This window comes from Chelonia mydas, chromosome 2, assembly GCF_015237465.2.
Source record: "Chelonia mydas isolate rCheMyd1 chromosome 2, rCheMyd1.pri.v2, whole genome shotgun sequence".
NCBI classification, from domain to species: Eukaryota; Metazoa; Chordata; order Testudines; family Cheloniidae; genus Chelonia; species Chelonia mydas.
The window spans coordinates 117,204,451-117,214,958 of NC_057850.1; the positions used below are offsets into that span (position 1 = coordinate 117,204,451).

A 10,508-nucleotide genomic window follows, 5' to 3' on the forward strand; every position below is an offset into this window, starting at 1 on the left:
GAGACAATGGATATACATTTACATAGAAGTTAAAAAAACCCATCAACCTAATAAGTGGGGGAGATAGCCTCTTGTGGAGGTCTGAACCCCAAATGATAAGCAATTTAATCGACCGTATACAGTATTACTGTATTATAAATGTGTATCAAGTAAGGTCTTTTCTGAAAGCTAATGACCCACTGGTGATTAGTATCACTGTAAAATGTACGTATTAATATTATATGAGGAATTATGAATATTCACTGATATTATACTTTAAAGTCTGTGATCAAACACAGGGAGAAACAGGTTTTCTCCCAGACAGCAGGGAAGGCAGCTACCCACCAGTTTCCAATTAAATTAAGCAAAAGGTGACCAAAACCAACGGAAACTATTTACATACAGATCAGCAAGGACATGGGAAGTCTGCAGGAAGGGAAGAACATCATGAGGTCATCCTGAATCTGGGGTCAAAACAGTGAGTTTGGGAAGATATAAGAAGAAATGAGAAGCCATCCTGGCATCCATCACAGGGCAGACAAGGGGCCAGAGCTCTTGCAAGCGGAGGAAGATGGGTCCTTCAGCCAAGGGTGTTGAAGTGTCTGGAAACCGAATATATGTGGAAAAACCTCTTCGGTAAAGATCTTACACCTAGGAAGACCAGGAAAACCAGCACCTTGCACTTCTGTGGGAGGTCCTGACTAAGAGAAAGTCAGCCATGGCTGGAAAGAAAAATATTAGTAAGAAATCTACCTTGAACAAAAGCTGTAGCTTGCTGAGTTAAGTTTTAGCCACTAGAAAATGTGTTTAACCTGTTCTACCTTCAATCCCTTTTACTTTATTTATGTCCTTTTGTTAATAAACGTGCTTTATTTATACTATAATCCAGCTTGGTTCTGCATTTGAACTGAAAGAATTGTTAGCTCCAGTTAAAGTGATAAACTGTACTTTTGTCTCTTTAAAGGAGCAATGAACCTTATTAGTTCTCTGAGTGTTCCAGGAGAGGGCTAGACATTTTAGGGCAGATGGTATGGGGGAAATTCAGGACTGGGGGTGTACAGGGGTCATCCTGCAAATAGTAACCAAGGCTGGTGAAGAGCTAAGTGGGGCTGTTGTATTGTCAAGAGGCTGCTGTGGCAAGAGTGCTGAACCAGGGTTGCACAGCACATAGACACACAGGGTATGTCTACACTGCAATCAAAAAAATCTGCAGCTCTGAGTCTCAGAGCCTGTGTAAATAGACTCAGGCTCATGGGGCTCTGGCTGTGAGACTAAAAAAATAGCAGTGTGGATGTTTGGGCTCAGGCTGGAGCCCAGATTCTGAGATCCACCCCCTTCATCAAGTCTCAGAGTCTGGGCTCCAGACCAAGCCTGAACGTCTACACTGCAATTGTATAGCCCCACAGCTTGAGCCCCACGAGTTAGCTGACCAGGCCAGACACACACATGCCAGAGGTCCTTTAATGCAGTGCATACCCTCAGGGAACTACAGACTCATCTGCTGGCTATTGGTGTCTGGGCTGTGAGCCACAGCAGAAGAACATTTAAGGCACCTGAGTTATAGGGCATGCAGTGACTTAACCCCTTAGTGGTCTGGATTGCACCTCAGAAGAGAACAGGATCTCCTTCTGATTCTACACTAACGCAAATTAAGAGAGGCTACACTGCAGCCAATGGAGAGTAAAACAGCATCAGAATCAGGCCTTAGTTGGTATACTTAACAGTATCACTAAGTGGAAAAAATGATGTCCTTTAGGAACATGTCTATTTCTGCCTAAGCTTTCCCTGATCCATCCTCTTCCTTCATGTCTTTCCTTTTTTTTCATTTCTCATCCTTGCCTCTCTTTTCCTCTGTAGGTTTCAGAGTAACAGCCGTGTTAGTCTGTATTTGCAAAAAGAAAAGGAGGACTTGTGGCACCTTAGAGACTAACCAATTTATTTGAGCATGAGCTTTCGTGAGCTACAGCTCACTTCATCGGATGCATACTGTGGAAATCGCAGAAGACATTATATACACAGACACCATGAAACAATACCTCCTCCCACCCCACTCTCCTGCTGGTAATAGCTTATCTAAAGTGATCATCAAGTTGGGCCATTTCCAGCACAAATCTCTGTACTTGTACTAGAGTACTCTGTACTCTAATCTCCTCTGTACTTGTTCTATCACTTCTGTATTCTCTCCTGTCCTTTCCAATGTTCCCCAAAGAGCTGAGCTGACTTGAAATGTGGGGGAGGACACCAGGTTGAACTTCTAGTCCCTCCCCTCCCATAGCTACCCATACAGATCTAAAGAAAAATAATCTTCCATAAAGCATAGGCCTCTTTTCGTTGCCTTCCCATGCCAGGGGGCGGGGAGGGGACCAGATTGGGGAGCAGAAACAGTCTCTTCTCCCCCTCATCAGTACTGGCCAGGCTCTTCCTCTACACACCTGCACTCTGTGCATCCTTCCAGCTTCACTGCGCTTCACTGAAAACAGCTGGCCAGGGGACAAATTAAAGACACAGCTAATCAACTGCTGTTTAACAGCCAGAACAGCAGCCCCTGTTAGACAGGTGGCAAAACTGCAATGAAAACTGCCATTTTCTCCTCCAACCCTTCTCCGCTTGTTTCTCTTGTATACAGACATGGTCAGAGGGTAGGCCAGTCACAGAGTGTCAAATAAGGAAAGGATGGAACCCTGGTGCTGTGTTGTATAACTAATATATTGCTTATAGCAAACTGGCCCTTCCCATGCTATAATGGATTAAGTTTCAGCAGGAATTTTAAAGTTGCTACACACCAGATCGGATATCATGCAGTGTCACTTTGTATTATGTCTCACAGACAGGAACCAATTGCAGGAACTGAGATAGGCATTACAGCCTGGCTACATTACACCGGCATCAGCATTTTGTTGTAAATTAAATAAATAATCTTAAAACTGGCCTCAGCCTTACCTGAAACACCCTACTTCCATCATTAACCATGTGACTCCATTGCCCATCAGTGAGCTTTCTTAGTGAGACCTCTGAATCTCTTCTGTGCCACAGATAACATCAAAAGCTGGGTTCATACCCTCAGGGGTGGCCAACCTGTGACTCCAGAGCCACATGAGGCTCTTCAGAAGTTAATATGCGGCTCCTTGTACAGGCACCGACTCCGGGGCTGGAGCTACAGGCGCCAACTTTCCAGTGTGCTGGGGGGTGCTCACTGCTCAACCCCTGGCTCTGCCACAGGCCCTGCCCCCACTCCACCCCCTCCCCGAGCCTGCAGTGCCCTTGCTCCTCCCCCGCCCCCGAGCTTCCTGCATGCCATGAAACAGCTGATTGGGAGGTGCAGGGAAGGAGGGGGAGGTGCTGATTGGCAGGGCTGCCGGTGGGTGGGAGGTGCTGCTGATGGGGGGCTGCTGACGTATTACTGTGGCTCTTTGGCAATGTACATTGGTGAATTCTGGCTCCTTCTCAGGCTCAGTTTGGCCACCCCGATATACATGCTTCCAGGAGCTTAATTCCACGCACTCTCACCCAGTACCCCATCTTCTAAGCTCAATAACAAACCAATATCATAACCATGTGAAATCACCCAAGCATAATGTATGACAACTTTTACTACACTGCTGCTAAACATATCATTTGTAAACACTAAAATCCTACTTAATCACTGGAATCATAAATAAATGACAGGCCTAGACAATAAATTTAGGGCTATATTCTGCTGTCAAACGTATACAGATACACAATTTACTTTCCTATGCACACAGTGAACTTTAGCTAATGCTGATTTGGATCATGGTGAGTTCACATAAAACCCATATAGTACTACTATGGTCAAAAAAGGTCAAGGTTGCTTATTGACATTTGAAAACTGAAGCTGGGCATTGACCATTTGCAGTTGGGCACAATTAAGCCACATCTAAGTATTTATCCTCATACAGTGAGAAACGCAGCTGCTGAGCACAGGCCTAAAGGAAGAAGAGGAGGAAATTGGAAAATTCAGAAATAATGCACCCATAAAAAGTCTCTAAATAACCAGAGGGCTCAAATAGAAAGAGATTAAAAAATTAGGCAGGAAATAAAGTTCTGTAGGAGTGGAGACAAAAGGAATAGAGTACCAGAAGTCAAGAAGAGACTAAAGCAAATTCTAGGTGAAAAAACATGGGTCTATCCTTTATTTTAACTTGTTAAATAAACATGGATTCAAGCCCCAAAATCTGAATCTGTAATTCAAATACCACCAAATTCAGGGATGTTTGGATCAGCCCATCATTAACACAAATACCCATTTGCCAATTTTTCATCCAGATTATAGTATGTTTAGGAGTGCAACATGTGTGTGTGTATACACGCAACCATTTAAAATGCTTTTCAGTGCAGACATGTCACTGATGATACATATATTGTGCTCTCTCATGGAGACTCTGCTTTTGTTCTTTCAGGTTTTGTTGCTCCTTTCATCTAAAATAAAGATAATTCTAAGTGTCTGTTTCCCCTTTGCGTGTAGAAAATATAATGCAGATCGAGATCCCTAAACCCTGCTAAAATTCAGAAATATTCAGGCTAAGGATTTTGTGTTGGGCCCATGGCTACTGTTCACATAAAATAACTAGTGATGGGAAACTGATTCCAAGAGAACAACAGCTAGCTTGAGTCTTCATCCAAATGTCAGATTAAACAGAATCTACATTTTTGTGATTCAAGAAGGATCTGTCTCTATCTATGGTATTCCTACACACCAATTCCTATAGAACTGGAATTAGGGAGGCTTTTGTGTGTTTGCGGGTGGAGGGGGGGGCAAGATTAATTGTAATTCCTGTACTTCCAGGCTTTGGCAGGAATCAGAAATGTACGGCTTCTGAAGCATTTCCAACTCCTCCAAAAACTAGATTTACTAGAAACCTTGCAAGAAAATCTGTTCTCACCTTATTTCCAGATGGATTATTTTCAGGCCAAGAAATACTTTGATGAATTGAGAGAGATGTCTGAACATTTGGATACTTACTTGAATTGAATCTCTAAATCTTGGAAGCCTACCCGGCACTAGAAATAATGGAAATGTGTGGTAAAATGTTAAACCGGGGACAACAGAAGTGGTGCATGAGTGAACATAGTTTCCTTTCATAACAATTGTTAACCATCTCATTGATTCAATCCCACAAACACAATTTTATATTGAGGCTCTACTGTGTGGGTCTCTCCTTATAATACATATCAGTCTTGCTGCCATTGCAGTCAGCAGCAAAACTCTCATTGACTTTGAAAGGAAAGGACTGTCTCAGTTGCTATCCAAAACCCATCTGAGTGGGATTTTCAAAAGCATTGATGTAATTCTGCTTCCACTGGTTTCAGTGGCAGTAGTTAGAACAACTGTTAGTGCTTTGGCATATTTCATACATAAAAAACACAGGGGAATAAACATTAACAAAAGGCAATTTTAGATTTGGATATTATGAACTGGAAAAGGGATTTCGATAGAATCAGAAAATAGGGCAGAGAGGGAATGAGAGGTTAAAGAGAAAAAAATTCTAAAAATCTGTTAGTGTGGCACTCTGAAAATAGAGTAAATCAAGGGGAAAGGAAACAATTATTTGAAACACTCTTAGACTCAAAGTATTTGTTACATTGCTCCTGTCTTTGTCAAAACCAGTTTTCAGTTAAAATCTTCCAGCCAGCTAGAGATCTGGGGTGAAATCCTTATCCCACTGAAGTCAATGGCCAAACTCCAATGGGGACCAGGATTTCAGCTCTGGATGGAGTATGGGGAAAGAAATCCCACAAAAATATTTGCAATCAATCAATTAATAAATTCCTGTTTTTCTCTTAATAGATTTTGAGGGAAATTTTCTGGCTACCACTTAGCCAACAGTTACACACAGTGGTATATGAAATACCACAATACTTAGAATAGGAAATAACTGTGGACAGTTTTTCAGAGAAATTCTATTCAAATGACAGAAGTGGAGAAAACTTAAGCAATTGCTAAAATGGACTGGAAAAGTAAAATATACAGTTGGAATATGCTGTGAAATGGAGAAGAAACAGAAATTATTAATTGTGCTGCAAAAATATACAGTGCTGCATGTTGGCTGCATATATAGGGCCAAATGCTGCCCTTTGGCAGAAAGAATGTGCAACACGAAAATGTTGACAAATCTTTCAGCACTAGAGTAGCAGCAAAAGAATATCTAGCAGATTATGCCCTTTCACAAATACAGATCTTGGTGCAGGGCTCTGGGAGTAGTTTGCAAAACTGCATTTTGAACGCCAATAGTCAAAAGATACAATGGGTTCCCTACTAATTTTCTTACCCTATTGGAGGTAAAATTTTCTTTGTAATGATATTTGTATTATCAGAAGCACGTGTATCTGTGTCAACGGACCAAGTTTACAACAGATAATATGCAAGATTGTGTCATGATGGATCACTCCAGATTAAACATATTTGTGATACAAGACACTTTTAAAATATGGTATGTAAAGAGACGGTTGCCTAGGCAGTGGCTCTCAACTTTTCCAGGCTACTGTACCCCTTTCAGGAGTCTGATTTCTTTTGCATACCCCCAAGTTTCACCTCAATTAAAAACTATTTTCTTACAAAATCAGATGTAAAAATACAAAAGTGTCATAGCACATTATACTGAAAAATTAATTATGTTCTCATTTTTACCCTATATTTTTTATTTTTACCCAAGTATAAATATTGTACTCACATTTCAGTGTGTAGTACATAGAGCAATATGAACAAGTCACTGTCTGTATGAAATTTCAGTTTGTACTGACTTTGCTAATGCTTTTTATGTAGCCTGTTATAAAATTAGGCAAATATCTAGATCAGTTGATGTACCCTCTGGAAGACCTCTGCATACTCCCAGGGGTACACATACCCCTGACTGAGAACCACCCGCCTACGGTAGTGTACTATCAGAAGCAGATTACTGTTGTGTGTCTAAAAGCTGTAAAAATCTGTTTTCTACATCAGATATCTATGATGCTTTCAAACAATTAATGATTTCACTCAACAGTACAGTATACCTGACTATGAGGCATGGCAACATTATACAATAGGGGCTTCAGAATTGTGTGTTATCTGTCCGGGAAATGAGAAATATGTCAAACCTGTGGAAAGTCTGTGTCAAAACACTGACTCAGTCCCCTATCAAAAAAACATTGTGATTAGAGGTGTGAGAATTATTCACAATAACAGATGAAAACAACATTTCTGGGGGATTTCCCCCCACATTCTTTTATGAACTCATAACAGGCCCACGTCACTTAAACATTTCCTATATCTTTGAAATTGTTGTTAGAAAAGGACTCCTTTTCCAATGCAAATGAAGATATTTCTTAATGATATTGGACCTATTTTGATGGAAAAGTGATTTAGATTTTCAGGATTTGAAATGGAACATAAATTATTTTAAATTATTTCAGACTAAGTGAGAGCGATTAACCATGAAAACAAACTACCGGCCCTTGAAGTCTGCAAATCAAGATTGGGTCCTTTCTTGAACGTATGCTCAAGTCATACACAAGTTATTGAGCTCAACATGGGAGGAACGGGATGAAATTCTTTGGTCTGTACTCTACAGGTCAGATTAGACTATCTAATGGTACTTTCTGGCCTTAAAAAAAATCTCAGAATCTATAATATTTAAATGTTTGCATGTTTTTGATGCAAACATAGTAGTTTTTAATCACATTTCACGATTTCATTACACGTGGAATTGGAGGGGCATGACATTGTGCAAAGAAAATAGTAAACTTTTTGTGAAATCTTTCACCAGATTTGCACTGCTCTAGTTAGGACATGCTTCTAACTTTACTAGCTTTCATGACAAAATGCTGCACCCCTTCCCCACGTTTTTACACTCAATTCCCATTCTTGCATTTTTGCTCACTGGTTCTGGATCAGATACTACAACATATTTGCCATAAGTATTCCTCTGAATTCCTTTGAATTTGTTTTGACTGTGCACAATTCATACAAATAGTCTAGCAGAAGGCTTTGCTGAAACAGCAAATTTGAAGTGCATATTGCAGAATATTTTCAGAATGCTAAGTTTGATTACATACAGCCAGATTCTGAGCTGCCGTATGCTGGTGTGCAATGGAGAGGTGCCAATATACCGTCGGAGGAGCTGGCCCATAATTGTTAACATTCACACAGAAGCCTGATTCTAAGAGTTACATTCGGCCATTGTGCAACATGTGATTCTCCTCTGCCCAATCAAAACAGACAATTTCACATATTGAATACTCACTATGAACTGCTTGTGAGCAAAGAATACATACATACATTTGGGGAAGGGGAATCACGCTGTTCACAAGCAGTGATGGAAAAAGAGGTAACAAATGTCACAAATTTCCATGAGCATTTTTGCTGGAAAAACCTGATCACACAAATGTTTGTGAAAAGCAAACACACATGGGCCATGGATACAGCAGAACAGAATTCATTCAAAAATGTGAACAATGTTCCCAGAACAATGCTTTGCATTCTTCCACCATGCTAGTGTTGACACAGAATAAGGTTATTCTCAGTCAGGTCCTCATGAAATTCTGCAACTCCTTACCTCTACATATGCGCCTCTGGGAGTTTTGCACCGATTATACCCACCCACTTTGGGTCAAAACACTACCCCTTTTGGGGTTCAAGGGGAAAGGTATCTGGAGAGCCACTCAGCAGGAAGGATGAGAGTTGGTCCACTTCTGATCTGCTTATATTTAAGCAGACATAGGCCCAGATTCTAAGAGGTCTGTGCAGCCATGAAGCACCCAAATGCCACAGAAATATTATTTCTGCTAAATTAGTAGGCCAGGCAGTGAAAATCCCATTCAGGGAGATTCCCAACATCCTGTGCACTGAGGAGGAGGTCTCTAAGGTGGATCTCTACAATGCAACGTGGAGTGAGGGAAATGGGCCTATGGACATGTAGTCAGTGGGTCGCTGCATACTGAAAATCTATATGGACCAGATCTCTGCTGGAAGAAAGAAGCAGACAACCTGTAAATTGCTACCTCCACAGCATACAACAGCCAGCCACAAACTGGCTATATTGGTAAGAAGATCTGTAGCTAAAAATGGGGAGGAGGATTTGTTTCCCTAGCCCTGCTCAACCAAAGTCCTTTCACTTGGGCTTTGCTCCATTTCCAGGATGTGGCCCATATATTTGGATCTTCATCCTCAGGACTCTTAGAAGATGTGTTGCTTCCTGCTTTCCTTCCAATGGCCTTTATTTTCTTTTGCCTTTGAAATTATATTTAGCAATGTGACTAAATTTCCTTCAAAATATTTCTTAAGCACAAAATAGTTTGTGAAAGGGGGTCATTTATGGCTCATGGACGCAGGCCAATAGATGTAATATACCATTGTGATATACAGCAGGCATATCTCCATCTCTGTCTCCTTCTTCATTTCATAGGTACACTCCCTGCAGCTTTTCTCTGTTCATGTAACAGGAAGATGGCTGCATCTTATCACATTTTATGTTTTGGAAAAGGACATTTTCCCCTATGCTACATAGGTTCACACCATGTATTTCAACTACTCTCCCCACTCACCTTTATTCCTTTCTTTTCTAACTATTCTCTTTTTTCCCTTTTCATTAGAGATTAACAAAAAAGATAGATCCTTGACATTAAAAAGCTATTGGGGGCAGGGAGGATGGAAGAATTAAATGAGAAATCACAGAAGTAAATTTACAGTTCTCTCTCTTGGATTTATCATTGTTGGTAATATCTGAAGCCATCAAGGCAGAAAATGCTCTTTAAAAGCTATATGTAGTTTACTTTTCCTCTAAACATTCAACACTATTTATTATTTACAGTGATTTAATAGGCAGAGGGCTGTAAAAAGAGAATTAGGGTCATTATGTGCCTTCTTTCACATGCATATTTCAAAAAAATAAGATTTTTACATTTCCTTCTTTCCACTGAGCTAACAGTATTAAAAGACAGTTTCATTTGCGAAACTATACAAATATACCCACCTGTCTTGTAGATTACCATTCCTGCACAGCACATAGAAGGCCAAGTTACCACTATAAGGACTGTAAAACTAAGCAAATATCTCACAACAACAACCTACAGTTTGCAGTGAGCTGTAATACATCGTATCTGTCAAGCATGGAACTTCATTACGCCCTTCTTGCAAAGAGCATGGGCAAAAGAACACATGGTACTCCAAAACTTTGACCCAGTTCCTTCTTAGGCCTTAACCAAGGCCTCAGCCTGGGGAGTTGCCAGGCTGGAGCTCCCCAGCTCCTTTGCCCTTCCCCAGCACTGCTCAGCCTCACGTACCCTTGCTCCTTCAGGCAGCTAGGTCCTTCTCTCTCTCCAGAGAGAGAGAGAGAGAGACCCTGACACAGCTCCGCCCTCATCCCTTTTATCAGGAATAGTTGTGCCCTGACTGACCAAGTGGCCACAGCTGCAGCCAAACCCAATCAGCCTACCTTTTTTCAGGATCAGGGCAACTGCCCCGCTACAGGGAGTTAATCCAGTAACAATAATGACTTCACCAAAAATTATGCAGCTATAATTTGGTATTCTTC

General features: G+C 41.0%; 1 long non-coding RNA gene across 1 annotated transcript in view; it reads right to left on the minus strand.

Annotated features, from left to right (window-relative positions):
- LOC122464565 overlaps positions 1–10,277 on the minus strand; it is a 44,859-nt gene extending 34,582 nt beyond the window's left edge. The window contains exon 1 of the long non-coding RNA XR_006288729.1: positions 9,948–10,277. This is a non-coding gene — a long non-coding RNA (uncharacterized LOC122464565). The remainder of the gene's footprint in view (positions 1–9,947) is intronic.
- Between the last annotated feature and the right edge of the window lie 231 nt (positions 10,278–10,508).